Source organism: Leptonychotes weddellii, chromosome 2, assembly GCF_054177405.1.
Source record: "Leptonychotes weddellii isolate Sample4059 chromosome 2, ASM5417740v2, whole genome shotgun sequence".
NCBI lineage: Eukaryota > Metazoa > Chordata > Mammalia > Carnivora > Phocidae > Leptonychotes > Leptonychotes weddellii.
The window spans coordinates 28,572,876-28,597,849 of NC_138370.1; positions in this window are offsets into that span (position 1 = coordinate 28,572,876).

The window sequence follows — 24,974 nt, forward strand, 5'->3', positions numbered from 1 at the left end:
GTCACCAGCAGCTTCCAAGGGGCCAGGTATGCCCAGGGGCAGCCAAGACACGGAAGTTGACTGAGCTCCTGTCTGAAATGGAAAGGAGCCTCTCTGGCTGTGTCTGCGCCCATGTCTGAGAGGAAAGGAGGAAAGAGCTGTTGTCACTGGTCACCTTAATCTTCACAGTCACCTGCGTGCTGGATGTCATTACTTGCTCCCCTTTTCAGTGATTTAATTGAGCCTCAGAGAGGTCGACTTACCCAAGGGAGGGAATAAAGGTCTTAGTGACTCTAAACTGGACTTTCTTCCCAACACATGCTGCTTGTGCTTGGCGTTACTGAGATCCTCCTTCCCCCACCCCCCACCCCTGGCTCTGGGCAAGAACTTCACCCACTCATTCACTCAGGGTTCAGCAAGTATTTATTGAGCATCTATTAGGTACCAGGCCCTAGGTTGGGGATACAGTGGAGAATAAAACATTATTTCTGCCTCATGGAGCTCAACGTCAAGTGCGGGGTGGGGCACAAGTGAACAAAAAATTGCAATAGTGATTCAAGGCTTCGTGGGGACACGCGTGACGCTGTCCCACCTTACAGGAAAGCTGCCTACCTCAGGAGGGGCAGAGGAGGCTTCCTGGAGGAAGTGACAACGAATCAAGAGCTCAAGGAGGAAGTGGTGCCAACCAGGGAACCGAACAACTGTACGATGGGGACCAGGGCCTGGGGGCAGCCGGGGTGGCTGGAGTGGGAGAGGAGATAAGAGAAGCAGTTGTCGGAGGAGGCTAGAGGGACAGGACAGCTGCCCCAAAGTGTCCACATGAAGCTATGGAAAGCCACTGCAAGGCCTGAGCGGGGAGGGGGGCACGATCAGATTTGTGTTTTTAAAAGCTCACTCTAGTGCCGATTCAGGGACGGTTTGGAGCACAGAGGCCAAGCTTGTCTGCAGCCTGCGGGCCTTGTCTCCTTATAGGAATATTTGCATTCTACAAACCAGAGGTCAGAATTCTATTGCTCACCATCAAAGGCAGCTGTAAGACTCGGAGAACAAAGAGTAGATAGAACGTGTTCTATAAAATAAGCCATAAACACCAACTCAGGCCAAAATCAAAGACAGTTTCTCAAAATAAAAATAGACGGCGTTTCAGAGTTAACGTCATAAACAAAATCTCCGGCTCTATAGTGCTGTGTGTTCTTACACTTCCCACTTCAGGGCTGAGATAACTTTAGCTGCTTGTGCTGTCAAGGCTGTTTTTCTGGTTTGGTTTGGTTTGTTTTTGTTGTTTTCTGTCTTCTCTTTCCTTGATGCCGCTAGTACAATCCCAGTTCTGCCTCTTGCTATGGCTTTATGACCTTGGGCAGAAGCCTTGGCTTCTTTGAACTTCAATCTTGCCACTAGTTCTAAAATATTATGCTCCTATGGCATACAGAGTTTCTATAAGTGACATGCATCTCTATGCTTGTCAAATTCCAGCTCTGGGAATTTACAGTTAGTCCAACTCCAGAAAACAACTAACAGGCCTCACGTTGTCAGAGATGAGGAGAAATGGGGCCGTGATCAGAATCCGGTCGTCCCCAAATTATAAAAGGACTAAAAAAAAAAAGCAGGCTCAGATAACAACCCTCCCGGTAAGTGTCCTCTCTCTCAAATTCCCCAAGTTATAAGACAAACATTTAATGAATCACACTAGAAAGGAGAATTTCTAGAAATGTCACTCCCCTAACCCAAACAAATTTAAAGGAAGACAATTAACAGTGACATAGCATAAATTAGCAATACCGAGACACAAGTTCCTACCAGATGCTTTAAGCCAGGAATTTTCAAACTGAAGTAAGTGAAGGATGAGAACACATTTAAAGGGGAAAAAAAAAATCTCACAATCCCCATGGAGTAGACCTAAGTTATTTTACAGTAAAGTTGATACATACAAACACCAACCTAGGTATAAACCCTTATGCTTCTAACTCTTATGCAAATATTAAAGAAAAACGAATTTATAAAATAAATACAATTAAAACTACCAAACCGATAAAATTCAAATTAACACATTACTGTGATTAATAACAATGCTTTGCAGAAGTTAAAGATGTTGGGCCTCCCAGCAAAAAGATATCATTGTTATACCTGTCACTTATTGTCAGCCCAATTCTTTGGACTTTAACATGGTAGACCATCATTTAATCCAGAGGGCAGCAAACATTTTTTATAGAAGGCCAAATGGCAAATATTTTCAACTTTGCAGACCATATGGGCTCTGTCAAAGACTACTCAACTCTATCACGGTAGCATGAAATCAGCCATAGACAGTGGTAAATGGATGAGCCTGGCCGTGTTCCAATAAAACTTTATTTACGAAAACAGGTGCCAGGCGGGATTTGGCCCGAGGGCCATAGTTTACTGACTCCTGATTTCATCCATCATCTTTATTATGTCATCATTTGGCCTTTTGCCTTTTAACAACAAATTTCACTCTTAACTATTGATTTATTATTTTATGGGCCAGGCAATTCAATAATTCACTCCAAAATTTCAACCCTAAAAAAAAAATTAACAGAAAATATTTCTTGCCTGTTTACTACTCAATCACTGCTAAAGAACTGATATGAAAAAAGGCCGGGTCTGAGAAATACATCATCTTGCCGATGTGGGCATGGGCACTTTTGGGTTTTGTGTTCCTGTAAGTCCCTTGGACCTTGCAGCAGTCTTTCTCTCACTTCTTTTCTTTACTCAAACTACTGACTGGACATCAAACAGTGACATCCTCTTGCCTTCATTGGCCATGAATGTATTATTTAAGATAGTCAGCCTCTTCTATTTCCTCTTTATTTTACCAGTCCATCACTCAACACCAAAAACAATTATTGAGCACTTACAAACTTCAGGCGCTATTTTGAGCACTTGGGATCTTTTTTTCATGTTTTTAAAGTGTTTAGGATTTTTTTTATTATTACTTAAATTCAATTAGCCGACATATAGTACATCATCAGTTTCAGATATAGAGTTCAGTGATTCATCAGTTGTGTATAACACCCGGTGCTCATCCCATCACCAGTTACCCCATCCCCCACCCACCTCCCCTCCAGCAACCCTCAGTTTGTTTCCTAGAGTTAAGATTCCCTGATACTTTGTCTCCCTCTCTGATGACTTCCCATTCAGTGTTCCCTCCCTTCCCCTATGGTCCTCTGCCCTGTTTCTTATATTCCACATATGAGTGAAACCATGCGATAATTGTCTTTCTCTGATTGACTTATTTAGCTCAGCATAATACCCTCCAGTTCCATCCACGTCAATGTGAATGGTAAGTATTCATCTTTTCTGATGGCTGAGTAATATTCCATATATATATATATATACAGCACATCTTCTTTATCTCTTCCTCTGTCAATGGACATCTCGGCTCTTTCCACAGTTTTGCTATTGTGGACATTGCAAGTACTTAGGATCTTAAGACCCAAAGAATCCTGCCTTGAGAAGATATTTGCAAATGATACATCCAATACTGGGTTAACATCCAAAATAGATAAAGAATGCATATAATTTATCGTGATGAACCCAGAGTAATGTATAGAATTGGCGAATCACTACATTGTACACCTGACACAAATATCACACTGTATATTAGTTATACTTGGATAATAAATAAATAAACATGAAAAAAATACCCAAAAAAAATCTGATTAAAAATGAGTAGAGGACCTGAATAAATACTTTTCCAAAGAAGACATACAGACAGCCAACAGACACATGAAAATATGAAATGCAAATCAAAACCACATTGAGATATCACCTCACACCTGTCAGAGTGACTAGAGTCAAAAAGAAAAGAAATAGAGAGTGTTGGCAAGAATGTGGAGAAAAGGGAACCTTCATGCACTGTTGTTAGGGATATAAATTGGTGCAGCCACTGTGGAAAACAGTATGGAGATTCCTCAAAAAATTAAAAATAGAATTACCCAACAATCCAGCAACTCCACTTCTAGGTATTTACCCAAAGAAAAAGAAAAAACTAATTCAAGAAGATACGTGCACTGCTATGTCGATTGCAGCATTATTTACAATAGCCAAGATATGGAAATAACCCATGTGTCCATCGATAGATAAATGGACAAAGAAGATGTGGGGTGTGTGTGTGTGTGTGTGTGTGTATAATGGAATATTACTCAGCAGTAAAAAAAAAAAAAAGAATGAAATGTTGCCATTTGCAACAACATGGATGGGCCTAGAGGGCATCATGCTAAGTGAAAAAAGACAGAGAAAAACAAATACCATAGGATTTCACTTAGGTGTGGAATCTGGAAAACAAAACAAAACAAACAGCAACAAAAAAGAGAAACAGACTCATAAAAATAGAGTTGCCAGATGGGAGGGTGGGGATGGGTGAAATAAGTGAAGGGAATTAGGAGATTACAAACTTCCAGTTATAAACTAAGATTAGGAGATTACAAACTTCCAGTTATAAACTAAGTCCCGGGGATGAAGAGTACAGCATAGGGAATACAGTTAATAACACCGTAATAACTCTGTGTGGTGACAGATGGTAACTGCACTTATTGTGGTGAGCATATCCTAATGTATGTAATTATCAAATCACTGTGTTGTACTCTATGTTGAAACTAATATAATATGTTAACTATACTTCAATTAAGAAGGAAAAAAACCTGCCTTCACAGATCCTACATTCCGACAGAGGAGTGGGCAGTAGAGACAGACGGTAAAAATTCAAATAGCATATGGATACGTCAATTGTGCTGTTGTAATGAAATCGAGTGAAGGTCTATATTAAATAACTTAAGAAGCCAGCATCTTCATCTGAGATGATCGGTTGCGAAGGAGCATCCCGAAGAGCAGCGTTTGGGTTCGCCTGCTAGGAATCCCACAGCAGACAGGGGTTGCTTATTTTTGTTTCGCCACGAGGACAGGCCACAGGAGCTCCCACAGGAGCCCGGCTTGCTCACCAACCCATCAGGAACCCCGCGCTGTCCCCGCTTGGGCTCCTCAGGTGCCAATGTGGTCAAAGCGCCTGCGCACCGGAACTGAAAGTGGGCGGGACTACGTGGTCAATGCCCGTGACCTAGCAGGTGCTGGCCTTGTGGTTTGTTGTTCTGCTCCTTCACAGCCGCTGACAGTGGGCCCCGAGAAGCCCAAAGGAGGCCTCGCAAGGCTTTGGTGAGGTCCTGGCTCTGCCCCTGGGGCCGTGGATGAGTCAGCCACCCAAGACAGGAAAGCCTTTGCTCTCTCCCTCATAGAACTCTTAAGAGAACCAAATAAGATAAATGATGAGTTTTGTTGTTTTTTTTTTCAACCTGCTGAGAGCTGGTTTGACCCCGGGGGGCGGGGAAATGGGAGACCACCAGAGAAGGCAGATTTTTATTGATATGCAACATAGTCCTCCATCCCCTCCAGCCCCCTGGACCCCGGTCATTGCACTGGGCTCTCACCTTGGGTCAGGACTATATACAGGCCGTCTCTAACGTATGGCCGCTGTGTTGCTATTATTAGTACTAGTGTTATTACATCAGTGTGTTGGAAGAACTACCAAAGCCCAAATTTCTAGGATGCTCACATGGGTGAATCCTCTTTACAAAGGGGAAACCCTTACCGCCATTCACATTCATCTTAACTTCATGAACATAATTAGTTACCAAGACTACAGATTTTCTCTCTCTCTCTTTTTTTTTTTTTTTTTGGTCTGGCAAAACCTTTCACAGACTGACAATATATATTATTCCTATTATCTTTTGCTTTAGTCAGTTTCAAAAAACTGTCCCCCAAGCCCTATTTCTATTGTATTTTCCTCAGGTCTTTGAAGAAGAAAAAAGCAAAGCGAAACAAAACTCCCTACTCTATTTCTTCAGGGTCATGGAGTTGCATATGAATGAATACTCATATTTACTGAATATGAATGGGCAGGAGGACTTCTTGCCTAAACGCTCTTAAGCTCAGCCTATTCGATCCCTACTGTGTGAAAGCACTGAATCGGAACAGACACAGGAGGAATCACTTATTTTAAGCCTTGATTGTATGGATCACACTGTCCAATATACATCAGTATCAACCAGGACAATTTCCTGAACCTCTGTTAAAGGAAAATCACTCCGCTATACACACCTATATAAATACAAACATGCACGCTTGTCTCTCTCTCCACTGTCTCTCTGTCCCGTGTCCTCCAACCACAGACCAGTTGTTCCCAGTGAAAGGCTGCCGGATCATATCTCATAAGCGCCTGGGGCGACTGCCTGAGGTTCCCAAAGTCTAAGAATAATGTGGTTTCCCAAGAGGAAGAAAACACCATCCTCCCCCGTTTCCCCCCTCCCAGCCACCAGACACCCCGCTCCCAGGAGGCAAACACAAGCCAGACAGCCCCAAAAAAACAACTCCCCTAAGATGACAACATTTTCAATTTGCAATCTGATTTTTTTTTCTTTAATATGTGTGTTGTGTGCTTTTCCCTTTGTCAAAAGAGCACAAGCCTTTCATTTTGCCTTTTATTTGTCTTGCTGGCGGTACAGTGAAAATGTATTGGCTTTTCAGTTAGTGATTACACATCATCACATACCCAATTTATAACACCATGCCCCAAAGAACAGATGTAATAAAGCAAGGGCAGGAAGTAGCAACCTTATAAAACAGAGCTGCCGACTCAAAGGTCTTTGCATGTGTGCAGGAAAGAAAACAGTGCCGACTCCAGGCCTGGGAACTTGTATTTTGCAAATGATCGCAGATGTTATGGACACAGGTCCAGTGAGTGGGTGGGACAGGAAGCAAAGAAATCCGGAGACCCGTTTCCTGGCCCAAGGACAGAAGACTACAGCCTCAGTGCTCTGCAGGGAAGAACAGTGTTAACTTCGTAGCTGTGACCATCCCAATCAAACCAAACTGTCCAGGACCAGCCTCCTAAAGTTAAGGAATCCTTGGCTAAGAGGTCAGTCCACCTCTCTAATGGTTTGGAATTTTATTTGGTTGTTCCAGGAGGTTCCGTGGGCTTAGGGTCTTGAATAGGGCTTTTTGATGGGCTGGTGAGACCGGCCCAGGGGTTCTTCTCAGAGACCCCCAGACTGCAGGAAGAATCTACCTCAAAGACCCCAGTAAATACTTCCTTGGTTCCATGGCCTATCAGTTGTGTCTAATTTGATTCTTTTTTGATGAAGACAGCTGATAAAATATATAGCTATATGTAATTTATTTGCATGTCTGAAGTAAATCAGGAAGGACCCTTGTTTTTGGCCCAGAAGCCGTGGTCCCTCCACCCAAGGCTAACGAGGCTCACCTTGGCACCATTCCATCAGTGGTCTCTTCCCTTCACTCAGGGTGGCCTCAGACCTCACCTGCGGAACAATCTCCATCTAGGCCCAGACTTGTCTGACGGAGGCAATTAGCCCTCAGGCCCAGAAGTCTGGTTCCCTACTGGAAACTGGGCACCAGGCTCCCAGGACACTAAGTCAGAGGAGACCACAGACCAAATGCCCTCCACACCTGCGTACACCCAGTTCTTTTCCTTTCTGGTCACCTCCAGAGTGAGCACCCCCATCTTTTATCTCAGCCAGAGTCTGAGCCATTTCCCTCTGCTGCTCTAAGCTTGGGGTTCCCTGGGTGCCTCTGTCTCTCCGTTCCTCCTCCCTCCTCCTTCCCTCCTTTCTTAGGAGCCTGGGGAGGTCCTCATGTTCTTCCTCTCTAACACGGACCCCCTACACTTAGTCACATACTGTCACACACACACACACACCCACGCACATGCACACTCGTGCTCTCAGGCTCACTCACATAGACACACTCACTTCCCACATTCATGCTCACACCCACTCACACACACACACAGTCACTCACTCACGCACAATCACACATACAGACATAGAGCATTATTTTCCAACTGTTCCATGCATGCTGATCTCAGAATTTAAACTCTGTACTACACTGTCTACCTGATTACTGTATAAATGTTTTCTGTGTGGCAGTCACACATACCTCCCCCAAACTCTGCCCTGAAACTCCATGAAGTCAAGCCAAAGGCATATGCTTCCTCCATCCCTTCCTCATCCCACTGCTTTTAGCAAAGACCTGGACTTAAGGCAAAAGTTCAGCAAATTTTTTAAATCACTGTGCTGAGGGAGGTCTTGGAGATCACCAAGTCTCCTATTTCCCCACTCCAAACTAGATACAGGGATGGATGGATGGAAGGATGGATGGATGCTTGGATGGATGCATGGATAGATGCATGGATGGATGGATGCATGGATGGGTGCATGGATGGATGGATGGGTGCATGGATGGATGGATGGGTGCATGGATGGATGGGTGGGTGTGTGCATGCACTGACTGGTGCCTTCACTGACTGGCAGGATTGGAACAACAATTTGTGGGCTCCAGAGTTATACTGGGGTTGTTACCCTATACTTGGCGTTTGGGTGGGGTACTGGGCTCCAGGGCCCTGCCCTGGACACCCTATTCTGGCTCCCAGCCAGAGGGGCTGTGCCAAGGATCCGCCTGGCGGCCACAGCCACACACAAACTGGGAACGGGTGGTCTAAGAGGCCCTTGACTCCAAAGGGTTCCAATGCCCTCATCCATAGAGGGCAGGGGCTTGGGATTTGAGAACCAAGAATAAACGTCTGAGGAAAGTTCCAGAACAGACTTAGGTCACACTTTGAGAATCTGAGTAAAGAGCTTATTCGTTTGTATTTTAATTTTAAACCTCTTTCTGATTATAAAAGTAATCATAGAAAATACCAAAAGGCAAAGGCAAATATAGGTGTAACTAGTATGCGTATGTGTGTGTGGGTGGGGGGTGTGTGTGACTACTGTTAACTGTTCCCACTTGTTTATCTTAACATAGTTGAGATCAACCTGTATAAAACATTTTACATCTGTTTTCCAGTTAATGTTACATATTATTATACAATTAATTTCCCATATCATTAAAAGCTTCGTTAATGACATCACCTTTAATGACTCCATAAACACTCCCTCAGTTGGAGACCACGAATTTATTTAACCATTCTACTCTTGGCCATTTAGGTTGTAACCGCTTTCAACCCAAACAAACTCTGAAGCACCTTGAGGTACAGTGCCCCTGCCCAGAGGTGAGGACTCCGCAGACTAGGGATCTCAGGTGTCTCTGCCCCCACCCCAGCTTCACGGTGGGGCCATGCTGTAATTACAGGATGAAGGGCAGGAAGCTGCCTCCAAGCCACCCCTTTGCCCACTTTTCCAGAATTAACATCTTCATGGCGAAAGAGCAGCACCACGATTCTCACGGACATAATTCTAGTCGATAAGATAGGCTATCTAAATTGTAAGGGAATCAGTTTTTACTAGAATTCTATAAAGTTTATTGAATGAAATACAGCCCATAAATCTTTTCTTTTCTTTTTGTCTCACCTTTGATCTGGACTATCTTAGTCCCAAACTCTTCTGATTGCAAGGATCAGAAACCACTCAAACAAGCTCAAATAAAAGGTTGGGGTTATTGCAAGGGTACACGGAGGCCCTGAGGGAAACCAGGAAGTATTGAATCAGACCTCAAGAAGGACAGGAACCAGGGATTTGCTCTCCAGCTCTCTTTAATCGCCCATGATTTCTCTGCTCGTCTGGGTGCCCCCACCCTCCCCCTCTCCCTCCTGACTGGCTTCTCTGAGTCCCAGTTCCTTATACACTCAGCAAGTACATAGTCCCAAAATGGCTGCCCTTATCCCACCTCTACGTGGCCTTTCAGTACATGTGCCCAGCATCAGCCCACAACGTCCTTCTCATCCCTGGTTCAGATTCCCCAAAGAAGGAATCTTATTGGCTGAGAAGAACATTGTGTCCCAATCCACAGAAGCTGTTGATTGGCCAGCCCCTAGTCAGGCTACTCCTGGCTCCCATGTCAACATCTGGCCCAATCATTGGTGACAAGGGAAGAAGGGTCACATGAACCCTGCTCACTCAGCAAGGCCTTGGGAGGACCACAGATCCCCTGAGAGGGGCCAACAAGAAGCTCCCGTGTCCAATTCCTATACCAAGGACCATAAACCGAGTCAGATATTTTATTTCCACAGAGGTTCTAGAAACATAGTCTTCAGGAAACTGCCAACTAATGCTATCTCTTCCCATAATCAGGACAACAAATAACATGGTCCCTGGAAATCATAAGCCCTGGATACTGTTAAGTGAGCCCCTGATTCCAGCCAGGAGCCTTGATCCGCCAGCAGGGTCTTCAAGTCAGCCAGAGCCTGTCTTATCTGCAAGCTCAGGAGCACTCCACAAGCATCTTGGGATTGGACTGGGGGTGTCCTGACAGGCACACGGCTATCTTGAGGATGCTCATCACGCACCCCAAAGATTTCATAAGTCCCACACAAAAAAAGGCATGAACAATAAGAGAAAGTGTTGATAGATTGAACTATGTTGAAATTAGAAACTTCCGTTTGTGATAATATAATAGTAAGAGGGTGAAAATGCAAGCCACAGAGTAGGAGAAGGCGGGTACAATAAATATATCCAGGGACGCCTGGGTGGCTCAGTTGGTTAAGCTACTGCCTTCGGCTCAGGTCATGATCCTGGAGTCCCAGGATCAAATCCCGCATCACGCCCTGCTCAGCAGGGAGTCTGCTTCTCCCTCTGACCCTCCCCCCTCTCATGCTCTCTATCTCATTCTCTCTCTCAAGTAAATAAATAAAATCTTTTTTAAAATAAATAAATAAATAAATATATCCAACAATCTATTGCAGTTAAAATATAAGAAGAACTCTCACAGATTTTTCTCAGTGCAACAGAAAAATGACCAAAAGACTTAAACCAGCACTTCACAAAAGAGGATTTTTAAATGGCTTACGAATGTACAGAAATGTGCTTAACCTCAGCAGCCACCGGGGAAACGCGAACGAGAAAACACCATGAGACAGCACTGTGCTTCATCAGAAAGGCAAAAAGAAAAGACCGCCAGGACCCAGTGGGGGAAGACGGGAGACGCAGAAGCTTGCGCACTGCTGGCTGGGGGAGGAAGTTATATAAAATTCCATGACAATACCTATGAAAGCGGAGCCATATACTTTCTATAGGACTTGGCAATTCCACCCTTAAGTGTGTGCCAGACAGAGATCCAGGCAACAGAACACCAGGCAGAAGTGCCAAAAACCAGAAACGACCCAAATCTCCATCTGTAGCAGGTGGACACATCAGGCTATAATCGTACCGTGAAATAGTATATAGCAAAGCAAATAGATACACAACCACTACGTGCGGCAACAGGGATGAATCTCACGAGCCAAACAAGCCAGACACCAAAAAAGTACATGTTGTATGATTTCGTTTTCTAAAGTACAACAACGGGCAAAACTAATCTATGGTGTTAGTAGACAGGATCATGGTCGTTTTGGAGGAGGAGACTGGGGAGTGGCAGGGAGAAGGCAAAGGGGTTTCTGGGCTTCTGGTGATATTCTAGTTCTTCATCTGGGTGGTGGTTACATGAGGGGGTTCCCGTTGGGATAGTTCATCAAGCTCTATGCTTATGCTCTGGGCAGCTTTCTGAATGCATATTACACATCAGTTTTTTTAAATATTCATTGTTTAAAAGGTAATTACTGTACAATGTGATACACGCAACTATCCCCAAACCTTATTGTCTTCCATACATGTATATAACTCCTGTGGACCAGAGAGGTTAAGTGATTTCCACAAAGTCACACAGGTAGTTAGTTAGTGGTGTGCAAGTTCACCCAGATTTTAAGACTCCAAGGTCAGTAGTCTTTTCTATGATACTCTGATGCTTCCATCTATGTATCAAAACCTCAACGCTACCCCCTTTCCTGGCAAGACTGATAAAATATGCCTCCCACCTCACAGAAAGAAGAAACAATTGATATTCAAGACATCCTTTGAGTCATGAACTAACCTTGATGTAATGACAGCTCTCTAGTGGGCATTAGCCAAACTCAACACTCAATTCTTTTGCCTTGCGTATATAAGTCATTCCTGCAGCAACACCTCTTCAAGAAGGCACCAAACCCAGGCGGCCCCCCTTCCAACAGCCTGCCCAGACAGCTCTTGTGCTGCTGACCTCATGTCTGATTATCGAGGCTTGGGGCCCTGTCCCATAACTGCTCTTCCCAGAGCCACTGTCGCTTTAAGGACTGGTTAGGTTCAACTTAAAACAAAAACAAAGGGAAGAAAGAGAGAGAGAAAATGTAAAATTGCACTGAATCAAAAAAGGACAGAGCGTCAACTCACTGGGTTGCACCTGGACTCCATGTACCTCTTGAGTTTGTGGTATCCCATGGGAAAAAAAGAACAGAGAGCTTTGTCCCAAGAAGAGTTTAACATCATAGAATTCATCGCGGTTGAAAGAGACTTTTAAAGTTCATCTTCTAAGAGCAGAGAATGATAAAGACGACACATGGAGAGCATTTTACAGGCTCTAAAGTCTTTTCACATGTCTGTCTTGATTCTCCGGGCAATCATTTTAGGGAAGGTATTATTATCCACCCCCTCTCCCCCTTTGAGAGACAAGGAAATCAAAACTCAGGCCATTTGCCCAGGGGCTAAGTGGTGGCCTCCTGTTATTGGTCTCGGGTTGGTTGAGTCCAAATCCCAAGCTCTTTCCACCCCATCACACTCCGCCCCATAAACCACACCATGCTCTGTCAGAACACCTGAAATGTGTCATCAAGATTCTCGAGAAACCTTGGAGCCAGAGAGCAATAGGGTTCCAAGACAGCCAACTAAAGGACACGTTAACCCAAGTCTGGTTGCTTCCATGCTGAACGTCGGTGGATTTTTGCAGAGCTGTCCGTGCATCTGTAACACACTGTGCTTGGACAGAGTATCCATCAGTCAGCTCTCCCAGTCAGTAAGGTTTAACCCCTTCAGAGGACTTACCCAGTTTGGTTGCGCCCCAGGTTTGCATTAAGAACATTACAAAGTTAATGGAGAGCAAGTGGGCTCTGCATAAAGGATGCAACCCTAACATCCTTTGTTACTTCTCTCCGTAGACGCAAATGCTGCCCCCAGGAAGCCAATATCTGCAGCTAACAAAGGAGCCACTGTGCTCTTGAGCGAAGCCACAGGGCACAGCAGTCAGAAGGCATGTTCCAGAAGATGGGCAGTGAGCACACACACCCCACAGGTCCAGGATGAAGGCCTGTCCAGAAAAGGGATGGGAAGGTCCCACGAATTCCCCACTGCTCCCCCAGAGCACCTCAGAGCTCTGCCTCAGACCAGAAAATTCTCTGCCCAGATTTCTCCCAGCAGCAGAAAAGCAAAACCACCAGGAGCCCATTAAGAGTTCCCTCACCCCCCATCACCATGCACCCTCCAGGGGCAGGAGCCTGCCCTGGGATGAGGGAGGCCTACAGTGTATTTATAATACGTGGGGTGTGGATCAATGCAAAAAGCAATTGCTTTTTAACAGTGAGCTTTCTTGTTCACAGTCTAGCCCTAAACAACAACCAAGGTGAAAGAGACTGCTGTTTACACAGAGGAAGGGGGACTCAGAACACTGTCCCTTGTGTTACAAAGCCGGCAGCTATAAAGAACATCCTGTTTCCAGGATTGCCTTGCGTGGCCCACATGGTCCGACTGCCCAGGACCAACTCTCTTCACTGGGCGAATTGGAGACAGGCAACGTTTTAAATATTGCTGCAGCTGCTGCTGGGCTGCCCCCACGACCCAGGAAAGAGGGCCCGCGGAGTCAGTGTGCTGGGCATGGCCGGCTGGCTGGAGGCAGGTCAGGCCAGGAGCCAAACCCCAAGTAGCCACTCACGGCCTTTCCCTCACTGAGTTTCCTGAAGTTCTGATTGCGCTCCAGAGGCCCCAGCTCTTCCTGGATGGATCCTGAACTCACCCAGCAGCCCTGGGCATGCCACGGGCTTGGCAGAAGGGGCCCCGGTGAACTAGTGGGCCTGCTCCCGTGGCCAGGAGAACTGGGCCAGGCTGGCTTTCAAAGGAGCTTGGGTTCCAACCCTTTGAAAATCTTCCCTATAGCAAAGTGACCGTGGGCTGGTGATTCCCTTGCCACCTCTGCCTTTGCAATCAAAAGGAATGAAAATGTGGGCCTGGAAAAGTAGTTGCTGTGGGCTACAGCCCAGCCCAGGACGGCAGACACCCAGACATCTGTCAGGAGCGAGTATTGACATTTATTGACTGTCTGCAGACAGAGGCTGCATCAGGAGCTCCAGGGGTGATCGACGATCAGCCAGCTGATCGTCGATCACCCCCAAAGAAAGGCCCAGGAATACCACATTACCTGCGCAGAACATTCTTCAAACCCTAGCCTGTGCCAGGGGCTTGAGCCTAAAACTTCCAGTCTTACCAGACACAACACATATCCATCAGCCAACAGAAACACGTACCACCATCAGGCAGGGGTTCCCTGGTCCAGGGTTCTCAACCAAAGCCATGCCCACCCCCTCCTGGGCCATTTGGAAATTCGGAGAATAGAGTCTGGGTTGTCAGAGTACCTGAGGGATGCGACTGGCCTTTAGAGAGTAAGCACCAGGGACGCCAAGCCTCCGGCAACGCAGGAGACAATATCGCGCTAAGAATTGTCCTGCCCAAAACGCCGACACCTACCATCCCTCAGACCTAATTCACAGCCTGATCTGTCTTGTCTCCCTTGAATAAACATCACGTGGTGCCCTGTAGGTGGGGTGGGGGGGGTTCAGTGGGGCAGCCATGGAAAAGCTGTTTCTTCAGGTGTGGTGCCAGTGGGCATGAGGAGCTGTGTGGTATAACGTCATAAGCGGGGGCCTCGGGGAGCCCTCGACGTTAGGTCCTGCCTGTGTGACCACGGTCAGCATCCCATCTGTATGTGTGGATAAGCACCTGCTCTTCCTTCATAGACTTGTTATGAGGGGTCAGTGAGATTATGTGTTTTCAAGACTGAGTTCAATAAGGATAGTGATGTTTACTATTTAAGAACTGTTAGCCCAAGAATCTAGATCTGAATTTGTCAGTAGCAGACACAGTGTGGTCAAGTGGAATGAAGATTGATTGAACTTTAGAAAATCTATCAAACCCCAGATCTACTTTTTTACCTGTAATGTCTTAGGCCAATCAGTTGACCTCTTCAGAGCTCCATCTTTTCGCACCTGAGAAAGTTCTGGAATGTTCCTAAAATTAGGAACCAAGAGTGATTTACCAGCTGTAAGGAGCAGTACAAAGTACCCACCACACATTTCATCTATGGAGAAGCATCTAAAGCTAGACTATCACACCCATAGGTCAGTGTTTTCTCTTTCACTTAGGATGACATCATTTCCTCCGTGATTAAAAGTAATCAGTGCAAAAACATACAGAAAGATGTTCAAGCTCACTAATAATAAATACAGAAAGATGTTCAAGCTCACTAATAATAAAAGATGCATATTAAAATACCAAGAGACCATTTTTCATATAACACATTGGCAAAGATTCAAAAGGCAGATCATGCTCAGTGTTGGTGAGGGAAACAGGCTTCTTATATATAAACACTGTGGGTGGAAATATTAATTGATACAATATTTCTGGAAGACAATATGGCAAGACATAACAAAAATTATATATACGTATGCATATATACACGCACACATATATATATAAAGGAAATAATTAGTACTTACAAAATACTGTACAAAATGTTTATTGCAGCATTCCCTCCAACGGATAAAAACTGGGGATAGTCTGAATGTTCTTTAACTGGAGATTGGTTAAATAAATAATGCCACACCCATTTATTGGAATATAGGCAGTCATTACAAAACATAAAATAGAGCTATATGCAGTCTCGTGGAAAGATGTTTAGATTAGATTACTAAGTGGTAAATAGCCAATTATTGGACAGTAGTAACTACAGTACATTCCCATCGTGGCAAAAAAAAAAGGGGGGGGTGGCTTATAGCTATATTTCACAAGTCTGAAAGAAAACACACTAGATTCGTTGGTTACCTAAGAGAAACAGACTAGGCATTGGGGACAGAAAAGATTTTCAATTTCTATCTGGAGGTGCATTATATTTAGAGGTACATTCTACCTAAATGCCAAGCGGTCAAGGGTTAAAATTCAGGCCAAACCCTACACATAATTTTATATTTCAACTTTATCCCAACTTTGATTAAGATTACAGTGAAACTTCGAGGGCTCACATGGAGTACAGAAAGCCTGTTTCTGGACAATCAGCTTAGAGGGACGTCTGCCACCCTGTCACTGCCCGTTCATGTCACCGAGGAAATGGCCACTTTCAACCGAGGTAGGGCAGAAGCAAGATGCTTTGAAGGGAATGTCTCACTTTTCTCTTTTTCTTCGATCTTCTCATATTCTCTATTATGTCTGCATCAAGGATCGTTGATCATAGATGCTGTACGTGATTTTGGTGTGTTTCTTCCTTTTGAAACGTTAAGGTGGTAAAGCGGCCGTCCTGTCTCTTATTCATCCTCACAAGATGTGCAGCCTTCGCAGATCAGGCTTTTTCTTGAAAGATTTGTGGCCTAAAGAGAAGTAAACATTTCCAAGTTAAAACTGTTCTGAAAGGTTGTTTTGTTTAATGTCATGAATGTTATTACAACAAAAAATTCTAAAAAATGAGACTTAATGACGATCTAATTATCTTCATCAACTGCTATCACAAATTACCATAGACTTAAACAGCAAACATTTCTTTCTCACGGTTCTGGAGGCTGGAAGTCCTAGAGCGGGTTGCCAGCAGATCCCAGGTCTTAGAAGGGCCCTCCTCCTGGTTTGCAGACAGCCCCTCTTGCAGTATCCTCACTCAGCACAAAGAGAGAGGCAGGTCCCTGGACCCTACAAGGGGCGCTCGTCCCAACATGGGGCCCCACCCTGGTGACCCTAAGAACCTCCCAGAGACCTAACCTCTAAAACCACCACACTGGGGGTCAGGGTCTCCATGTATGAATTTGGGGGAAATACAAACATTCAGGTCATAGCACTAACCTACTTTTTTGTCTTGTTATTTTTTACATTTTCATAAAATTGTTGGTTCCCGAAAAGGATATAAGGATATACTGGTTTTTTCCCAAAGTTGTCTAGCTAGTCTATTGTCTCCTACCCTGCACAGGAAGTATCAGCTCTTTCCCTATTTATTTAACTATTCGAAAGTTCATAAATTTATGCATAAAATTAATAACTTCCAGTCTCGTGGTTAGTGTAGCACTTCGTTTTTACAATTATAAATGCACATTTGTACTTCAACTGATAGATAACATTTCAACATATAAAGCGCAAAAGGGATTCCCACTCCAAGTTACATCTAGAGGGCTTGCCTCTCTTTCAAAGCAAATGTGCAGCTATTAATAAATGTGAATGCCACGCCTTGTTCATAGCACCGCTGTTGTTGTGATTAGATACGAAGCAATCCCACAACCGTCGATCACACAAAGGTTTGGGGATGCCAGAAATGATGCTGGAGTTGGCATCAACTATCCGGCCCTCCAAAGGCCAAACCCAAAGCTGACGCCAAATATCAGATTTGGACCAAATACCAAGGCCGAAGTTGGCCTTGAGCGCATCTCAAACTTATTCTTATCTGCAACGTTTGATTTTCTTACAAGAAGCAAGTATTTGTTTTATGAATGAACAGATATTTCTCTTAAAATCAACTAGTTCCCCATCCCTGAAAAAAAAAGTATGGGTAGGTAGCAATATTGGATTAGACCTCCCAATAGTTCCCAACCTTTTGAATAGTGGTTGTTGTTTGATTATTATGTGGTTGTGGATACAATCTTAGGGCTTGCAGTCTCCCCTGAGATCACCACCACTCAGAAGTTCCTCATGGGGGCAGCTCTCTGCCCATCACCACTGTCCCTCACCGCCCCCCTCCCCTGCGCAAAACTTCCTAGGACTTCTCTCACTGACATAGAGCCTAATCCTTAGGGCAACAGCATCTCCCAAAAGATGGCCCCACCCTACGTTTCCCAGGCCCCCCTTCCCTCGCAGACCATGCTCCCAGCACCCTGGACTCTGTTCCTCCTGCTGCCATCCCCTCAGTGCTGTCCCCGGTGAATTTGCACTTGTCCTTCAAGATCCCGGGTCAACATCACCCCGTCCATGAAGTCCTCTTCCTCCATGTTCCAGCAGAATCCGTCTGTCCTCGTGGCCAGCATGAACACAGTGCCCACCCCACTCATCTGCAGATTCCTGAAAACAGGGACCACATCATGGCCACCTTCAAGACCCAGCCTCCCGCACAGTTGTAGCAAATACGTCCTTCCAGCAAACAAGGATCTCAGCAAATGTGGAGAGAAAGAATAAATGAATGAGCAGAGATAATTAATCCCAAATCTTTGTGTGAATTTTACACCCACCCCTTCATATCAATATGAATGTTCCGAATAGGTTGCCAAAGCCAGAGGTGGAAATCACTGGGCCATTGGTTTTCTTTTTTTTTTTTTTAGGTATTACCTTTTTTTTTTTTTTTTAATTTTATTTATTTATTTAACAGAGAGAGACACAGCGAGAGAGGGAACACAAGCAGGGGGAGTGGGAGAGGGAGAAGCAGGCTTCCCGCTGAGCAGGGAGCCCGATGCGGGGCTCGATCCCAGGACCCCGGGATCATGACCTGAGCCGAAGGCAGACGCTTAACCATCTGAGCCACCCAGGCGCCCCTGGGCCATTGGTTTTCAAACCTTGTTCGCTGGAGACTGAGCGCTGCTGTGGGTGCCGGGAGAAGCAAAGTGCCCTCCTCACCCACTGTGCATAGAGCAGAACCTCTGGGCTCCTTACCTCCAGATTCCTGGTGACGGTGGTTGGCAAGGGGGGAAATGTACTGCTGCCAGAAAGAGGCTGAGAACCACTCTTTGGTGACCAGGCCTGATCTGAGAAGTTCACCTATAACGCAAGAATGTCATTGAAATAAGAGGTATTGGCTTGAGAGTGAAATTGGAGTTTCCTCTGAAACCAACTGTGTGTCCTTGGGCAACCTTCTGCCTCGGTCTCCCCACATATAAAGCAAGGCTACCAATGCCTGCCCGTGTGTGACTGTGAGTGGGGTAAGGGGGAAAAGACCAGGTGTTACAAATACAAAGCTTGTTTGGGGCCTGGGTGGCTCAGTCGGTTAAGCGTCTGTGACTTCGGCTCAGGTCATGATCTCGGGGTGGTGAGATCGAGCTCTGTGTCAGGGCTCTATGCTCAGCGGGGAGCCTGCTTCTCCCTCTGCCCCTCCCCCTGCTCATGCTCTCTCTCTCATATACATAAATAAAATCTTTTAAAAAAATATGAAGTTTGTAAAGGGCACTAACCTTAAGTTTACAGTGATGGGTTTAACTTCCGTATACCCTGGGTCATCTCTACTCAAACCAAGCCATAGAGCCATTCATTTCCAGCACCCGGCAGGGCTCCCTTGCATCCCTTCCCACTGTGTCTCCACCAACCCCCCAACCCCCAGCCAAAAGGAAGGACTATTCTGACTTCTTTCCCCACAGATCAGTTTTGCCTCTTTGTAAACCTCACATAAGTTGATCCTACGGCATGCATTCTTTAGAGGCTGTCTCCTTTAACTTAACACAGTATCTGGAGTTTAGCCCATGCACTTGTACGTTTCCTTTAGTTTCTTGAAACAGCCAAATAGAACATCAAAGAAGAAAAGAACTGGGAAAGCATAAAACACAAAAATAGGCAAGGCGTAGTATCAGTAGCTGAGTCTCAGGCCGTCTGTGACTGGAAGCTTCCCGAGAGTGAAAATGATGTCCTGTTCCTTTTTTAGTATTTCCAGCCCTCAAAATTAGGCCTGGCTCATAACTGGGGCCGGACACATTTTGCTTGACTTGAAAATTGTTATGACTTCGTCGACCATCTAGTCTTTTCGTGGCCGTGGTTTTTTTTACCCACAGCCCAGTTGCACCCCCAGCTCCCCAGCGCAGTCCCACCGCGCTGGACCCTGCCCTTTGTCTCTCCTCCCATGGGCTGTGTGAGGAAGGTGTCCCTGTTTTCGGCCCGGCTGCTTCGCTCTCCAGACACTGCCATGACTCACCCAGTGGAGAGAGGGAGCGAGGAGGGAGTGGGGGTAAGCAGCACAAGGTCCTAGACAGAGAAGTCTCTCCGGAGAGGCTCCCTGGCCAGGCCTGGGGAAAGAGCTGGAAGCTGCAAGCCCACATGCAGTGTTCAGGGGGGCCACGGTGCCCCCCTGGTCTCCCTCTGAGGCCCACGACCTTCCCCCCTCCGTGGGCTCCACGGCCAAGTTTAGAGCTCACCGCAGCTGCTGGGGCACACTGTCACTCCAGCTGTTACTGAGCAATGGATTCCTGTTGCCAAGATATGGATTTGGTTTTAATAACAGTTAGTGCAAACACTGTAAATTTACTGCTGCGAGAGAGAGTTTTTGAAAATGTCCACTCTGGCTATAATTTTTCAGCCGAGCCAGCTGTTTGTGCTCAGCTCATACCTGACATGGTGCTTTGAAATAGCAATCACTGTATTTATAAGAAGGCGAGGACTCATAAATATGTCACAAGTGGAATATACAACGCCATATTTCACCATTCTCTATTTTAAAATTGTGAGTTATGGCTGCAGAAATGCACACCCATTAAAGGTGATATGATGTATTTTCTGCCCTGTTCAGGAGTCCATCCATCATCGAGACAATAAAGAAAACCGCACTTACTTTTTTCCTGTCGTCTGTAATTTATGATCCCCAAAAAGCTGTAACCTTTTGGCAGGCTTTGCAGAAACCACTGCACTGTTAGCAACTAAATAACCTTTTATAAGGTTTTAAATGTGTTGCTACAGTCTCAATGCACTTGCTGTATTGATCCAGAAGATCTTGGGGAAAAAAAAAAGAAGGAAAGGTAGGGGAGGAATGGAAGATGATCTATAACAAGATCGATAACGGCATATAGATTGTTGAAAGATGCTTCTAATGATTTTTGCCAGCCATCATCCTTCAGCACGCCACGCCCTATCTCTTAGGCTTTAGTCTGGGCTGGAATTGATTGACCTTGCTTTCCTGCTGCCTCCTCCCTCCCTCCCTTCTGTTGAGCAGCCAGACAGGGAGAAACAGAATGTATTGGCCACCACAGGCTATTTGCAGGAAAGCTCTGAGGATCACAGAGCTGGAAGGGGCTGGCAAGACTACTTCAGTATCCAGATAAGGAAACTGAGGCCCAGGAAGTGTCTGTGACTTGCCCAAGGTCAAAAGGCAATTTAGGAGCAAGAGCTCAGACTCGGATTCCTGGTTTTCAGTATACCCTGTTCCCCAGTCAACCATTGGCCATCTCATGTTTGCCTCACAGAAAGAGGGCATGCACCGAGCAGGTGGATGCTTTTCTGATGAGTTTGGCAGTCCCAATAAATCTGCCTTACAGTGAGGCGTAGTGGGAAGATGACAAGCTCGGGAATCAGATAAAACCAGGCTGAATCTAGATTCCCCACCCCTCCCACTCCTGTGGGCAGTAACTAACCTGTCTGGATCTCTGCTACTCCACTTGTAAGATGCCAATCACAGTCTACCTTGTAAAGTGGTGGAGAAGATTAGATGTGGTGTCGGGGTGACATTGAGCTCAAAGCAATTGGCTGCCATTCTGCCCCATCACTAGCGTTTTCTGGATTCTTTTTCCTTCCCCTTTGCTCCCCCCTTATCCTCCAGGACAGTAGCAACGGAAACTTCCAGGCAAGAGCCAGCTATGGAGGAAAGTGGACCAATCTTTCCAACCAAAAAATCTTTGGTTTGGAGGCATTTCCTTGCTTATCACAGATGAAGGCAGCTAAGGTGAAAACGATTTTTTCCCTCTCTCTATGCATAAGCTGAGCCAAGCCCTGGGAAGTATGGAGACCAGGTCTAGGCAATTCCCTTTGGAGGAGCCCTCAGGAGGCCATGGGTAATTGAGCTTTTAACACTATATTCTTGGTAGGGAAAATTTGCAGGTAAAAAAAAAAAACCATTCTTGTGAAGCAACCAGACTATGGGGCAATGCATATATCTCCTCCAGACAGCCCTGCGTTCTTGAATTCAGTGCTCCTAGCCCTGGGGACATGCTGCTTTGGAGCAGGAGTTGACAAGTTATGACCTGCAGGATAAATCTGGCCACAGCCTGTGTTTGTAAATAAAGTTTCATTGGCATGTAGCCACGCCCATTCGATTATATATTGTCAAAGGCTGCTTTCAGCTACACCTGCCCAGGTGAGTCTTTCCGGCAGAGACCGAGAGGCACGCCAAGCCTAACATCATTACTAACTAGCCCTTTCTGAAAAAAAGTTACAAACCCCTTATCTAGAGTCCACCCAACAAGGCTGTGTGCCAGAGGGGGCTTCCCAGTAGAAGGCAATCAATAATTATGATCTGTATGGCAACTTATAGTTTACAAAATCTTTCACAAACATGATCTTGGGTAAATCACCCAACAATCCTGTGAGATGGAGATTCTGATGATTTTCCTAATGGTACAGAGGAGCATCCTGAGACTCAGAGAAGCAAAATAATTTGCCCAGTTCATACAAACTGCCAGAAGCAGAGCTGGGAACTGAGCCCAGGCTGGATGGACCTAAGAGGCCAAGCTTCTCCACCATCCCACCCTGAAATGGGAAACCCGTGCCCCTCCCGTGCAGCCCCCCCTCCCCCAAGTGCTACAGTTCACCAGCCAGTCAGTCACCTGGGAAGGTCACTCAGCCCCTCTGGACCTCCTCTTTCTCATATCCAGAATAAGGAATCACTAAAATACTCATTTGGAAAGATGCTAAGGGACTTTCCAATAACACAGGCACTTTGTGAAACATTTCCTAGGGCAAAAACACTATTTCCTTCACCCAATCTAACTCCTGTTCCACCCACAGACAAACCATAGGAGAAGATAGTGAGGCAGGTCTGAGGTGGGAAGGAGGGGGGAGAAGGAGCCCACTATACAGACCAGCCTTCCTAAAGCCTGCTGAGTGCCCCTGGATCCCACGCGCCACATCAGGGGCAGTAACTGCAGGCCCAGAGAGGCTGCCGAGCACATGCAAGACTCTTCCCTGGCTCCTGACCATTTGGCCTCCAGAGAAAGAGCAGTGTGCAAGGCCCCCAAAGCCCCGGCTGCCTAGTGCGGGAGTGTGGGGGTGTGGGGTTGGGGGGGCAGGTGTTGCCCCTCACACCTGGTGGGAGTGTGGGTCAAGAGCAGGATAACAGAGCTAAGAGCAGTCACCCCTCTGCCACAGGTCCCGCCGTCTGTGTCAAAGTCTCTCTCGCTCTCTTCCTGCGCTCTCCCAGAGCACCCCCCAAATCATTATTAACATTATAAATAAAAACGAAAGGCAAGTTATTAAATGTAAAATATGCAGAGTTCCTCCCAGAACTCGCCAGGCAGTTCATAAACGTGACGGCTTAATTTTGCTGCTGATCCAGGCATCTGATGAAACATCTCCAGCTCCTGGGCTAATTGAAGCTGTTAACGAAGTAGAGGAGAGAGAAGACTGTGGGCGGCTTCTGTCCTGCCTGCCGGGCATCAGAAGGGCGGCCTTGGGCCCAGATGGAGCCCGCAGTCTCCAGCATGTCGCTTCGGCTACCCACACCAGGGGCCTAGGAACTCCCAAAAAGGGAGCCCCTTCGCTGCATTGACACCTCCACTCCTCAGCTGAGCCCTCAGAACGTCCACCTGGAGCCCGCTTGAAGAACCAAGAGGAGTTCCTCCTTCTTACCTGGAGAAAAGTATTTTCAAATAAGATCTAGATAAGGTTGATTTTTAGTACAACCCAGTGATTCTGGCCCTAGGATCCTTGTCCTCAAAACCCAGGCTGAGTGGAAATGACCCAAACCTCCATCAACAGATAAATGGTGAATAAATTGTGGCATCTCCATACAATCCATACAATGGAATATTATTCTGGCATAACAAGGAATAAAGTACTGACACATTACCACAACATGGCTAATCCTTTGAAATCCTTGTGCTAAATGAAAGAAGCCAGACACAAAGTCACATATTGTGTGATTCCATGTATAAGAAATATCCAGAATAGGTACATCCCTAGAGACAGAAAGGAGATTAGTGGTGCCAGGGGCTGGTGAAGGGGAGAACAGAGAGCGACTGTTTAGGGCAGGTTTTATATCCATGAAATTGGCTCCTCTTCATGGGTTTCAGATTTTTCAATCCAGAAACCCATTCGACACCTAGCTCCATGATCCTGGCTCCCTGTATGGAAAGGGGTGACCAGTAGTCCTCCAGCTTCTACCTCTTCAACCTATCCAAGCATAAAAAACAACAGCCAGCCTTTTGTCCCACGTGGGGCAGGAGCAAGGGAGCCTACGGGAAAGAGAGCTCAGTATAGCAGAGAGAACTAAGCGTCTCAAGTCAAAAGAACTTCACTGCAGTCCTGGTTCTACCATGGTCGAGCTGTAAGATCTTGAACAAGTCCCTCAGATTCTCTGATCGTCAGCTTCCTCCTCTAGAAAACAGGGCTGTGACGGCCTTGCCTTCTTCACGGATTTGTTGAGATACTTTGTATTATTATCGGTAACTCTTTAAAACCCAGTGCACTGGGACACCTAGGTGGGACAATCGATTAAGCAGCCGACTCTTGGTTTCGACTCGGGTCATGATCTCAGGGTTGTGAGATGGAGCCCCGTGTTGGGCTTGCACTCAGCACAGCGTCTGCTTCAGATTCTCTCTCCCTCTCTCTCTGCCCCTCTCACTTGTACTTTCTCTCTCTCTCTCAAACAAATAAAATTTTTGTTTAAAAGCCCAGTGTACCTTCAAATAAGTATATATTAAACAACTACCAAACTGCTAGCAGTTGGGCCAAGTAAGGGGAAGCCAGTTGGGTGAGGACTAGATGGGGTAGAGAACAGGGGTAAGAAGTACTGCCCTCCATATAGGAACGCAAAACCAACACAAATGACACCATTGGAAAGCAAAGAACAGTGATATACAGTCAGTGGGGGTGCATTCCTGAAGGAAACATTGAGAGCCCAGAGTCCTGGGTTCTAGGCATGCTCTGTTCCCACCCCTATGGGCTACTTGAGAACCACTTCAATATGTTGGTTTTAGTTTCCTCTTTTCTCAGATGAGAGAGTCAGTCCTCAAAGATTTAGCTTTCAAGTACTGATACTAAGCAAAATTA